This window comes from Girardinichthys multiradiatus, chromosome 15 (genome assembly GCF_021462225.1).
Source record: "Girardinichthys multiradiatus isolate DD_20200921_A chromosome 15, DD_fGirMul_XY1, whole genome shotgun sequence".
NCBI classification, from domain to species: Eukaryota; Metazoa; Chordata; class Actinopteri; order Cyprinodontiformes; family Goodeidae; genus Girardinichthys; species Girardinichthys multiradiatus.
The window spans coordinates 10,400,556-10,415,374 of NC_061808.1; the positions used below are offsets into that span (position 1 = coordinate 10,400,556).

A 14,819-nucleotide genomic window follows, 5' to 3' on the forward strand; every position below is an offset into this window, starting at 1 on the left:
AGCGTACCACCCAGACTGTTGCATGCCCAGAGTGAAGCATGGGGGTGGATCAGTGATGGTTTGGGCTGCCATATCATTGCATTCCCTTGGCCCAATACTTGTGCTAGATGGGCGCGTCACTGCCAAGGACTACCGAACCATTCTTGAGGACCATGTGCATCCGATGGTTCAAGCATTGTATCCTGAAGGCGGTGCCGTGTATCAGGATGACAATGCACCAATACACACAGCAAGACTGGTGAAAGATTGGTTTGATGAACATGAAAGTGAAGTTGAACATCTCCCATGGCCTGCACAGTCACCAGATCTAAATATTATTGATTGGGTTGTTCTGGAGGAGCGAGTCAGGAAACGTTTTCCTCCACCAGTATCACGTAGTGACCTGGCCACTATCCTGCAAGAAGAATGGCTTAAAATCCCTCTGACCACTGTGCAGGACTTGTATATGTCATTCCCAAGACGAATTGATGCTGTATTGGCCGCAAAAGGAGGCCCTACACCATACTAATAAATTATTGGGGTCTAAAACCAGGTGTTTCAGTTTCATTGTCCAACCCCTCTATGTCTTAGATTTCTTTGGTCAAAATACAAGAGCATCAAATTAAAACACCTCACCTTCTGGTGCAAGTCCTGTATTTAAAGGTATTTTTCTTTGCATTTTAAATGATAGTAAGGATCTTAACTCTATTCTTCCACTTTCTTTAGCAGAGGTTGTATCTTTTGTGATTTTACTCACCAATTACCCTATTTAACCTTAAATCTTATTATTTCAATATGTAATAGGGTATACACTAAACATCCACACAGTTTACAACAGTACAAACCAAACAGAAAACTGAACTCAGACCAGCAAGTAAACGAAAGTGCAAGACTGAAACTTCTATTCATACTGTAAATACTGGATAATGTCTGTGGTCATGGATTTTAATCATTACTCTTTCATACATTGTCTCTTAAATCATGCATGGACATGTCCTAACCTCTGGAAGCATCCCATCAATGAAACATTTAAGAGCTGTTTTAGTTCAGGGCAGGTTAATGCACCAGCCTCAGGCTTCCTTCTGATTACAATTAGCAAACAGCAGTGTGCACAAATGTGTTCCTGACTTTTAATCTCAATAACGTTTTGGAGAACGTTGAGCCTAACAATGCTGTTTTTTTTTACATAATAAACTTCAACTGACCACAGATCTTCCTAGTAAAGTGGACTCTAATGAACAAAGGATGTAATCTACCATTTCAGGAGGACAAACCTTTGGCGCAGCATCGCCCTTGAAGGCAGGAGTTTAACTGCAGTATATTTCCCAAACAAGATGTCTTTGTAGGAACCTAATGTTGATAATGGACGCCTCTCACCTTGTTTCTATTACCATCTTTTCAGCGTAGATGGAATTTGGCATGGTTTTTGTTCTGCCTTTTAAACAGTTTTTTTCACAGTCCAAAACACAGCAATACTGAATAACTGACAGATGCTGAAAGATGATGCTGTCCTGGAAAAAGAGGCATATACACATCGCAGATTGTTTTGACAGTTCTACAACCATAAATATATGCAAATTATCTCCCTAAAAGTCTGGTATTGTTTTAAAAATGGCTATAATTACAAACATGGGCTACTTCTCAAAGTGATATAGTAATTTTGGTTTCTAAAGACTGATGCAGGCAAATATGTATATGAGGGCAACTTTTTTGATTATCTCAGCCATGAAAACAGCAGCTTATTTAAGCAAAGAGAACAAGTGAAACACAACAATAAGTGGGCAAATGCCCAGTTGCACCTGCTATACATTAATATAATTGATATGCTAATTGATCAGTGATATAATCTATATATTTTAATGCAAGATATCATGAATGAATAGGTACTAGTTCCTGTTCGGACATGGTTCAAAGTGTTTTGGAGACTAACTAACAACTACTTTTTAAGGGTGAACAACATTGCTGACAGAGTAATGTTAGAGGAAAGAGTCTTGACTTTTTCATGATGTGTTACAGTAATTCTACTATGATTACCAATCAGGAGGGAACAAATTGGGTGGATTTCTTTTATTGAATAGGGCTGGTTAGAATAAGAAATCCTTGTGTTTCCTGCAAATCTGAGGGATTATTGGCAAACTAAGAAAGCTCCAAACAAAGGACTGAGATATTTCAGAGTTCTGAAGCTGAAAGTGAATTAAGACAATAAAACATGCACTCTCAAGCAATATGTTCCTGATCATCATTATTATTATGGAAGTTCACAGGAACCACCACCTGTACTGTATATACAGTACACGACCAATATAACAAAGACTGCGGTATATTTTTTCTAATTTAGCAGTAATGAAATACAATATGTTAGTCTTCTTTTCCAACTAAATAAAGCAATGACAAAAGGGGAAACTTAAAATATTACAAAGACTTTTTTTTTATGCCGAAAATTTCAATATGTTTTAATTAATTACCTTGGAGAGATTTACATAATCACAGCACTGGGGAATAGCCAAACAGCTACAACATTTAAATGAACGTAGGCATGTTAATAGAATTTTTTCCCCCTTTTTTTGTCTTATTTTTTTCCTTTTCCAACATTGGAAACACTTTCTTTTTCCACTACGGTTATCTTTCTCCGCTGCTGTTGTAAGATAATAAATCATGCTGTATCAGTACTTTGCCTATCTTTGGTACAACGTTTTAGCTCTCTAAGTGTGTCGCTTTTAAACATTTATTCAACTTTCAAACTTTTACAATATGACTTTTATGTTGCATTATTCTTGTAATTTTGCAGAGGAGATAAATCAGGGTTATAACTCAGTGAAAATCTGTGTGATCAACAATGCACAGCAGAGACTTGTAGTATTGCACTGCAGAACAAATGAGGAAGCGATACTAGGTGCATAAGAAGGTGCCAACTGTTGGCGTCTTCTTATACACACTATGAACTCAGCAATTGGTGATATCAGGATTCCTGCTATTTAGAAGTGCACTCTCTGTTATATATTTCCACTGCTATATTTTTTTCATTCCAAATATTATAATGTTGAGAATAAAATATTTTATGCTAAAGAGCTTTGTAGAGTTCATAATTTTTATTTGCTGCACATGTTGATAGGATGTGCAAATAAATATGTTTGTAATATTCATACTTACATGTTTTATTAACTTTTTTGATACATTGATGGGATTTATAAATTTTTTTGGCAGTCAAGTACACCACTGGTTTGTAATAATAATATTTAAAGGTAAAATGTTAAAAATAACTGTTATCAGTACCATACTTGTTTTGAATATACAGTAAAAAATGTATGTGTTCCTTTTCCACATATTGGCAAAAGTTAGATTTTCTTAGCAACTTGTTAACAGTAAAAGCTCCTGCCATGATAGTAAATTGGAATAAAATTGGAAGCCAAACTAACAATTACTGCACCTAATGAAACAAACACAAATCATTACAATAAATCTCAGGTAAGTATATGTTTTTGGATGAGACCTCATCTAAATATGCTGACAATTCAGTTTCCTAACATTATGCTAAATAAAACAAATTGTAAAGCTTTAACTAGCTGCATTGCTAGGTTTGACCGGCAAACCTATAAAATGCAAAAATGCCCTGTTCTTGATGCCTGCTGGAAGAGTAAGCCCTGTCAAAACACTGCACATGCACATGCACATGCACATGCACACACACACACACACACACTGTCCCTCATTCAGCAGTGCTTTTAAAAGCAGATTATATTAATAAACTAAAAGGCCTACCATCCAGTGCAACAGCCTTTGTTCGCCCATACTCATTTACATGATCTTAATTCATTTTGTGGTTGGTGGTGTATAGATTACAATCTTAATTTATTCTTACAGAACAACTTATGTATTTTGGAGTTTTCAAGGGCTGTATGCATGCACTTTTTTACATGTGTCATGTGAGATGAATGTGAGAAAGGCAAACCAAAAAAAAAATCCCAGTCTGTTGTGATTGATTAATTTCAATTAGTTTCAGAAAACTGAGAAAGTACCTCATTTTGTTTGATTCAGAAAATGTATGGGAGCCAGACAGCATGATGAATCATCGACATTTCTAACTCAAAAAAAAAAACATCTAGTCAAGATACTGGTGTATAGGAATGATACTGCAATTACATTTATAGACTCACTCTCTTTCAGTTGGATTTGGTAAAAATGTTAGATTTAGAAATATATATACTTAGTATGTGAAGATATTTTTATCTGTTCTAACAATCGGAATGCTTTTTGAACCTGCCAAAGTATAGACCTGCCTTATAACTTGCAAGGTTTCATTTAAATGTTATTTTAAAGAAGCTACATTTATTGCCATGATTGCAGTCACTATAAAAAGAGAGTTTCCATCACAGTCAATATAGTCTTGTTTTGCTTGTTTAAATTATACTTTGCACACAAACCTCCTCTGTCTGTGCATGCAGCACATGCTCAGGAAATTTTTCTCTATGTTTGTGGATTTGTCCTGTTTTTCCTTGTATTGTTGTGGCAACCCTTATTTGTCAAAATTCAAACCAATTTCAAGTTTTAGAATAAAAGTAAGTGGTGTATTAGAATGGATTTATACTCAAATGAGATTATTAGGTGTTTTAGGCATGAGGATGGAGTTTTTTTCAATGCAGTTATAAAGAATTATACTCCTTAATCAAAAATGTTTGCTTTCAATAACTAACAGTACCCTGGATTTTGTTATGTATATTTTATCATTCATCTTAGTCTTTTTCACTAGATTATTTCTTTTTGATATCTAATGTGCTAATAATCTCTGTTGTTGAATATATTTGTGTATTTTATTCTTGCAAAGTAAATGCTGCACAGTATTCCCCATTGGACTCACTATGCAACTTCCAGTGCACTGTCATGAAAATAAGTAAAAGGTAGGGCAAAATTACCAATACTGGAAAAAACAGTATAGACTCTCATCCTACCATTAGATGACACAAAATGAGCTCAACATATTTTTTATAATAATATCGTTCCAGTATGTTTGTGTCAGCTCTCATTTATTTGTAATGTGTTTAAAGGACTATATTTCTTTTTTTTAAATGGTCTTGAGCATTTCTGAGATCGTTTACAGCTTTGTTTGGGCTCATTTTCAGACCATTTTGATTCTATTATTTCTTTTTGTTCAGCTTTCTAAATCTTAACCACCTTGCCTTGCAAAAGTATTCCTTGAGCTTTTCCACATGTTATTCAGGTTAAAACCACAAATGTTAATTTATTTAATACAAATGACTTGTTATACACCTATACAAAGCAGAAAATAGTTTTAAGCAAAAAGAAAATTATACATTGTTTTTAATATTTTACTTTTACAAATAAAAGTGTTTCAAATGTGTGACTCAATACTTTGTTGAACCACCTTTCACTGCAATAACAGCTGAAAGTCATTTGGGGTAGTTCTCTACCTACTTTGCGCATTTAGAGACTTAGACAGATCAAATAAAATACCTGTGAACACCCATTTTTGAGTGTTGCCTTATTTTTAATAGTGGAGTAGGTCCTTCTAACACGTTAATATGATTTGATTCTGAACTGTTTCGTTGTTGTTCTACCTGTATGTTCATACAAGTTGGTATCATGCTGTACTGCGGACCCCAAACCATGTTGGTCTCATCTGACCAGACCACCTTCTTCCACTTGCTATGCCAAGTATGTGACTTGTGGCAAACAAGATTTCTTATGGTTTTCTCTCAATGAGAAAGCCATAAGAAGTCCTTTAAAACTTTAATTTTGCCACTCTTTCATACAATGTGAATTTCTTCAGTGCACAAACAGTACTCTGTGAGATGTTAAAGGCTTTAGACGTTGTTGTATAACCTAACAATGCTTTACACTTGTCTACAGTTTTATCCCTGACCTGTCTGTTGTCCTTGGTTTGTACAATTCTGATTATTGTTTCATTCACGTTCCCTAACAAACATCTAAGGTCTTCACCAAAAAGCTCATATACTCAAAAATACTCATATTGAGATCCAATTACACACAGGTGTACTCATTGTACAAATGATGTGCCACCTGAAGGCAATTGATAACAATGGATTTCATTTAGGGGTATAATTGACAAGGGCATAATTATATACTACATTGTGTTGGTTTATCTTATAAAATCCCAATACAATACACTGAGGTTTGTGGTTGTAAAATGACAAAATGTGAAAAAGATCAAGGGGTATGAACATTTTTCGAAGGCAAGGTATGAGTAACGCTGGCATGTATGCTCAAAGGAGGAAGCATTATTTCATAAAAAACCAACCTAATAGCAAAAGCAACACTTTTAAATTAGACCTTTATTTAACAATCAGAGCCAAGTGCCAAGCTAGCGAGTCCATTTCTTTCTGCTACCTTCAGCTCCAACACCCCAAAAAACGTCTCAATACCCACTCTTTGCTAGGCCAATCTAAGAAAACCTTTTAATTATGGTCATGTTAGTTTACATGTTTATGAGTTCGTTTCATGTTTTGGCAGCTCAAATCAATAGAAAACAACAATAAAAATCACTGAAAAAGAGCAAGGTTGATGTAATTTTTTTTGACCTGTTGTTTGTTGATTTAAAAAAAAAAAAGCTGTAACATTTTTGATTGTACGTACTGTTTTCACAGGATCTTCTCTGATTTTATTCAGGTTGATGTGTGATTAATTAAAACGGGGATTTTTTTAAAGGTACTGAACGGAAATGTAGTACAAACTATTAGGAGGGAACACAGTTGTATCAGTTTCACTGATGCATGACTTTTTGGTTCTGGAAGGAACAGCTCACAGTGCAGACTTTCCTCTGCTCTGCCTGTTACTCACTTCATCCACTTACTACTGCTGAACTATTGTCAGAGAAAGCACCTTAGCTGATTGCTCTTTTTGACTCTGGCTTTCAAGATTCTCTCTCAATGTCCTGTCAGAATTTTACCTCCAATTTATAAAATTTTATGGCAGAACAATTACCTAGGGCTGAAATATAAAATACTAGAAATCTTGAGATATTTGAGGATGAACACCACTTAAATCACTAGACATGGTTAGATTTTCCCACATGAGCAGAAGAACATCCATCCATGATGTGCCAAATAAATGAATAACAGCAGCGCAAAATTTTACATTTTCATCTTAATTAATTTCATTGATCATTTGGGACTGTAGTTAACAAGCCAGTAATCAGTTATTGAGGCTGTGCACCAGCTCATTAGCACTACTGTTTGAGCTCACATGATGATATACCTGAATAGATCTGCTCAGCTGTACCTCTGAGGCTGCTAGACAGACAAGCTGCTTTATAGCCTCATTACTTAATATAACACCAAAGGGAGTTTGTGTTATAATAACCTTTGGGTAAAAAAATCTAATACATCCAAAAAATGCTTTGGTTACACCAGCGTGAGCTAGTCAGCTACTTTCTAGGAAAACTTCATTTTCAAATAAATGATAAACCTAGTTTGGAATGGGGGGATTCATTTTGTGAATTTACTCAGTTCCCTTGATACATTTTACTAAACTAATTAGATGCCAAGGAGGAAAAATATTCTTCCAGATACTGTTTAAATTCTGTTAAAACCTGACCAAAGAATTGTTTTATGAACAGCATTGCCTGACAGAACCATTCAAACCTCTTAAACTTTTAAACATGTTCACATTACAATCAACATTTCTGTGTATTTCAATGGATTTTAAGTAAAAGACCAAAATAAAGTAGGGGCTGCACGATGGGGCAGTTGGTAGCACTGTTGCCTTGCAGCAAGAAGGTCCTGGGTTCAATTCCCAGCCAGGGGTCTTTCTGCATGGAGTTTGCACATTCTCCCTGTGCATGCGTGGGTTTTCTCCAGGTACTCCGGCTTCCTCCAGGCATGTCCAAAGACATGCCTGTTAGGTTAATTGGTCACTCTAAATTGCCCTTAGGTGTATGAAAGAGTGTGTGTATGGTTGTTTGTGTGTTGCCCTGTGATGGACTGGCGACCTGTCCAGGATGTACCCTACCTCTTGCCCATAGACTGCTGGATATAGGCACCAGCTTCCCCGTGACCCACTATGGGATAAGCGGTAGAAAATGACTGACTGACTGGCCAAAATAAAGTACTGAATAACTGTGATTGTCATAGTTCTATTTTTGTGGTGGACCAAAAGGCAGACAAGCACGGAGAAAAGCAGAGAGGTGGTCGAAAACTCCTTTAATTTAAAGCGAGTCCACTTACATGCAGGCGAGGTGCAGGGTGACAAGATTCTCCAGTTCAAGGACAAAATCCAAAAGACATCTCATGAAGACATTGAAAAGACATAACGACACCGCGTGGAACAAAGGACGAAGGCAAACTTAAATACAGACAAAGGTGGACAAGAAACAATAGGGCAGGTAATCAGAGGAACAGGGAACAGGTGACACAAGGAGGCTGGGAGGCAGAGGGAGCAGGTGAAACAGATGAACCAATAAGGAGAAACACAGACCCAAGCAGAACAGGAGAAAAGATGACTAGAATAAAAGTAAACAGTAACTAAAGCTAACCTGTTAAAGGAGGAATTGGAGAATAAAGATAAACAGAAGAAACAGAGCTAAGAGGGACAATGCATGTAAAGGGAACAGAAACTGAGTAATTAACAACTAAAAGAAGAAAACTAATGATGAGAGGAGAACAGACAGGGAGGCAAAAGGAAACCAGAATTGTCAGAACACAAAGTGATGAACAAGAATACAAAACTTCAAACAAGAGCATCTAGTAAAAAAAAAACACCAAACCACAAACAAAGTCCAAAATCTCACATCCTGACAGTGATATAAAAGAAAAACATAAATTGTTTTCATTTTTTTACAATTAAAAATCTTTAACGTGCAGCAAGTTTAGAAAACTTAGTTCTATAGTGTTTACTACATAGCTCGTACTGTCAGTAGCACATCCAGTGCTCATAAACACATTTATGAGCACTTATTGGGACTTAGAGGGGTTGCTAAATAGCACTGCAGCTGCTAATTCTGGATGTGACAGCACCGCGTCATACATCCATCTGCCATCTCGTGAGTCCACACACATTTATCGACACCATTTATAGTTCAAACCTCCATTCAATCCATCACCAGGATGGCTAGTTTATAGCTGTTTATAGCTAAACCAACCTATTGTTGCATAACGCACCATATATGTGGACCATGCTGTTACAAGGCCTGTTAAACAGTAAACCGGTAGATGTAAATTGTTTCATTTTTTTCCCTAGTACAGATTGAAATAGCATTTTGTAATTTTTTTACATAACCACCAAAATAAATCTGTAAATAAATCTTCTAAGTTATTCTCCACAGCAGCCAATTCATCAATTTGTTTCAGATTTTTTTTCCAAGATGAAATTTCAAATTTCCCCTGCAGAGTTTTTCCTCTCGTGTGCACTACTCAGCATCGTTCTTGCAAGCTTCAGTGATTGTTTGCTACAGTTGTTCTCAACCTGGGGTGAATGCCCCTCCAAGGGTGGCCAAAAGAATCATGGAGGGTGCTTGATGTTTTTCTCAGCGAGGGAGTGTTTTAAACAGTTATTATACACAAAAAAGGTATTTGACAAGTGCTTGTATGGAGAGCCGTTTCATTCAAAATTAAATAAATAAATTATTATTATTTATAAATATTCCATGAAATAAATAAATGTCCCCATGAAATAAAACAAAATGTTAAAAGAAATGTTCATCTTATTTTATTTAATCCATTTCACGATTTATTAAATTTACTTAAAGATTTATTTAATTTACTTAAAGATTTATGTATTTATGTCATAATGCAGTTTTATTTTGTGACACTTTTATTTTGTAAAGCTGGCAGGCAGAAAACAGCATGCCGGAGCTGCTGCCACCAGTGCTGCAGCATGCCGGAGGGAGTCAGACTGGCCGTAAAAGCCTGCCACGGCAGTTGCTGCTGTTTTTGTGGAAACCAATGCTGATTATCGACAAACGGGATGTCATTATTGTTATAGCCTGTTACTTTTAAATGATGATGTCTTTATTGTTTTTTATTTAGTAAACAGTGTTAGACCCATAACATAAGGTAGCTGTATTTACTTGAGATGGGAAATAAATAGCACTATGTGTATGTATGAATGACATGCTGAAAGGATGACGAAGACTTAGCGCACAAACAGCTTCCACAAAAATGGCGGCGACCGCCGTGGCAGGCTTTTACAGCCGGTCTGGCACCTTCTGGCATCCTCGCAGAATCCCCTGGCACCCTCCGGCATGCTGTCTTCTGGCAGGCAGCGGCATGCTTCTGCCAGCCACAGCCACAAATTGAGCTCGGCCCTGCTGTCCCAGCACCGCCCCACAGATAAAACTCCGCCCCCTCATTTGAATATAAGAACATTAAATAAGAAGAGCTTAAAATGAAAAACGGGGTTAAAAACTAAAAGTCACTGAAATACGTAAAGTAGCTATACAAAATAAAAGTGTCACAAAATAAAACTACATTATGAAATAAATAAATAAATCTTTTAAGTAAATTAAATAAATCTTTAAGTAAATTAAATAAAACAAGATAAAAATATATTTTAACATAATTATTTTGTTTTATTTCATGGGGGTTTTTAATAATTTATCAATAGCAGTATTTATTTATTTATTTAATTTTGAATGAAACGGCTCTCCATATGCTTGTCTGTTTTCATTGCATTGGGAAAATGGGGGAGGTGGGAGGTGTAGAGTAATCCACAATGTACAGGTCCTTCTCAAAATATTAGCATATTGTGATAAAGTTCATTATTTTCCATAATGTCATGATGAAAATTTAACATTCATATATTTTAGATTCATTGCACACTAACTGAAATATTTCAGGTCTTTTATTGTCTTAATACGGATGATTTTGGCATACAGCTCATGAAAACCCAAAATTCCTATCTCACAAAATTTGCATATTTCATCCGACCAATAAAAGAAAAGTGTTTTTAATACAAAAAACATCAACCTTCAAATAATCATGTACAGTTATGCACTCAATACTTGGTCTGGAATCCTTTTGCAGAAATGACTGCTTCAATGCGGCATGGCATGGAGGCAATCAGCCTGTGGCACTGCTGAGGTCTTATGGAGGCCCAGGATGCTTCGATAGCGGCCTTTAGCTCATCCAGAGTGTTGGGTCTTGAGTCTCTCAACGTTTTCTTCACAATATCCCACAGATTCTCTATGGGGTTCAGGTCAGGAGAGTTGGCAGGCCAATTGAGCACAGTGATACCATGGTCAGTAAACCATTTACCAGTGGTTTTGGCACTGTGAGCAGGTGCCAGGTCGTGCTGAAAAATGAAATCTTCATCTCCATAAAGCTTTTCAGCAGATGGAAGCATGAAGTGCTCCAAAATCTCCTGATAGCTAGCTGTATTGACCCTGCCCTTGATAAAACACAGTGGACCAACATCAGCAGCTGACACGGCACCCCAGACCATCACTGACTGTGGGTACTTGACACTGGACTTCTGGCATTTTGGCATTTCCTTCTCCCCAGTCTTCCTCCAGACTCTGGCACCTTGATTTCCGAATGACATGCAGAATTTGCTTTCATCCGAAAAAAGTACTTTGGACCACTGAGCAACAGTCCAGTGATGCTTCTCTGTAGCCCAGGTCAGGCGCTTCTGCCACTGTTTCTGGTTCAAAAGTGGCTTGACCTGGGGAATGCGGCACCTGTAGCCCATTTCCTGCACACGCCTGTGCACGGTGGCTCTGGATGTTTCTACTCCAGACTCAGTCCACTGCTTCCGCAGGTCCCCCAAAGTCTGGAATCGGCCCTTCTCCACAATCTTCCTCAGGGCCCGGTCACCTCTTCTCGTTGTGCAGCGTTTTCTGCCACACTTTTTCCTTCCCACAGACTTCCCACTGAGGTGCCTTGATACAGCACTCTGGGAACAGCCTATTCGTTCAGAAATTTCTTTCTGTGTCTTACCCTCTTGCTTGAGGGTGTCAATAGTGGCCTTCTGGACAACAATCAGGTCGGCAGTCTTACCCATGATTGGGGTTTTGAGTGATGAACCAGGCTGGGAGTTTTAAAGGCCTCAGGAATCTTTTGCAGGTGTTTAGAGTTAACTCATTGATTCAGATGATTAGGTTCATAGCTCGTTTAGAGACCCTTTTAATGATATGCTAATTTTGTGAGATAGGAATTTTGGGTTTTCATGAGCTGTATGCCAAAATCATCCGTATTAAGACAATAAAAGACCTGAAATATTTCAGTTAGTGTGCAATGAATCTAAAATATATGAATGTTAAATTTTCATCATGACATTATGGAAAATAATGAACTTTATCACAATATGCTAATATTTTGAGAAGGAACTGTACATGTGGACACATTCACTCCCACTAATGAAATAAACAGGAAGGTGCAAAATCCTAAATCTATTATGAGTAAATGCAGGCTGCTGGGAAAAAAAATCTCAAATGAGTCTGTAACAGTGTGAGACTTTGTATACAACTTTATGTGCTAGTCTGTGAACTGGTCTGTCTATATCAATATAAATGAACCGAAAATGAAGCAATTAGGAGGCCTCTGCTGCCTGAAGTCAGTCATCATCCCGGTCCCTGTGGAAGACCTCTGCTGATTGTTTAACTGACTTCAGGCCTGTGGCTCTTACACCAGTCATTATGAAGGGTTATGGGAAACTGCTCAGGTGTCATATTGCCCAGAACCTGACACCCACCTTTGATCCACACCAGTATGCATACAGGCAAAATTGTTCAACAGAGGATGCCATAGCCACAACCCTCCATGCAAACCTGAGCAATCTGGACCAGCAGAGCAGTTATGACAGACTTCTCTTTGTCAACTTCAGTTTGGCGTTCAATTCTATCATCCCAAACATCCTGATAAAAAAATTAGGTGATCTCAGTCTCCCACATTCTACCTGCCTATGGATTAAAGATCTTCTGAGCGATCAACCACAAAGTGGGGCCTCACCTCTCTCCATCACTCAGCCTAAACACCGGCTTCCCACAGGGATGTGTACTCAATCCCTTATTGTACACTCTGTTCACTCACGACTGCACCCTCTCCCATCCAAGCAACTTCATTGTGATGTTCGCAGACGACACAACAAGTGCTCGGGCTCATGACAGGGGTAGACAGATCTGCGTTCAGGGACGAGGTGGAAAAACTGTTGTCATGGTGCAAAGAAATAACCTTGTCCTCAACACACGATGGAAGTAATAGTGGACTTCAGGAGAAACAGATCTGACACTCAATCCATATGTATCAATGAAAACTGTGAGAAGAGGGTCTGAGACTTTACATTTATTAGTCTGCACCTGAATGAAGACCTCAACTAGAAAACAAACACCATCATACTGATAAAGAAGGAACAGCAACGGATCCACTTCCTGAGATTCCTGAAACAAAACAACCTAGCCTGGATCTGCTGGCATCCTTTTACAGATGTGTGGAAAATGTAATGACCTACTGTATCCCAGAGTGGTTTGCCATCTGCACTGCCCATGAAAAGACAGCACTGCAGAGGATCATCAACACTGCACAGTGGATCACCGGCTGTGCAACCCTCCCTTCAGGAACTGTACAGGTCCCGCTGCTACAGGAATGCCTGCAGCAGCCTGAAGGATTCATTCCATCCTGCACATCAGCTGTTCCAGCTGTTACCATAAGGTAGGCGGTACATGAGAAACAGACTGAAGAACAGCACATTCCCAAGAGATCTTGTGGTGCTGAATGAACATTCTCATTTGGAGCTATGAACAATGCAATTTTAAGAGATGTTTTTATTGTTCTGATGATGTCCTGTGATCAGTGTCAGTGATTTAGACTAGTCTGTTTTTGTTTTCTTACATATCTTTTTTTTAACTCAGTTACGTTACTAGATTGCTGTATTTTATGCTATTTTCCCTAAAACATTTTTAATGTGCACTGATATGGAGGACTGCCAAAAAAGTGTTTCAGTGTACTTGTATAATGAAAATATATTTGAATCAACTGAATTGTACTGAACGATGAAAATGCATACTACCAACCTTCAGACATTTTCTTTACTACAAGTAAACATTCATAAAAATGCTCATAAACAAATACAGAAAACAGAAACAATTAAATCTGATAAGTAAACTGATCACTGGCCACCACCACCGTACAAAGCCTCCCTTTCAGTTCTCCAACAAATAGGCTTGTCTTTGTGAACATGCTCAGAACAGATTGTGCCATGTGCCACCTGCAGCCTTTTCACTTGCCCAACACAGAAACCTGCCAAAGCATGCTTCACCATTAAAGGACTCCATAGCACAGAAAAAAATAGCAGTTTCCATTTCCATGTGTAACTGTGAATCTCAAAGGGTCTAAATCAATGCACTGGGAAATATTTTCTAGGCCATCCAAACATGGAAACCTAACTTGGTGTAACAGATTATCCACAAGAAGGGTCCTGCAGCATTTAAATCAATTAGTTTTATTTTCTTTATTTTCGCTACTTCAATCAATGTCCTCTATTGTTTTTTAGATCTATTTAAAGCGTTTCTTTGGACATTGGTTGTTTTTGCTAATTTTCAGTCCAGTTCTAACCTAACCTTCTTTTTTTAGGTTTTAGCTAGATTTATTACTTGCTTAGGTACTTTAACTGCCTATATAAATCATCTAACTTTTTTTTTTTATTAAAAACATTTACACAGACAGAGAAACAAATTTTGCTTCCTAAATTAGTTCACAAAGCACTTTCTTACCAGTAGAACAGTTAGTCCGATCCAGTCCCATTGTGAGATAAGTGAATTTCCAAAGATAAAAATATGATATATAAAATATTATTCTGCATGAACAATACAATTCCTAAAAAGGTATAATTTCAACACTTGACATACAGTCTGGGTGAAACGTATATATATTAAT

The 14,819-nt window shown here is 37.4% G+C and overlaps 1 protein-coding gene across 2 annotated transcripts in view; it reads right to left on the reverse strand.

Annotated features, from left to right (window-relative positions):
- LOC124882290 (disks large-associated protein 2) overlaps window positions 1-14,819 on the reverse strand; it is a 132,104-nt gene that overhangs the window by 47,913 nt on the left and 69,372 nt on the right. The gene's annotated exons all lie outside the window — the stretch shown is intronic.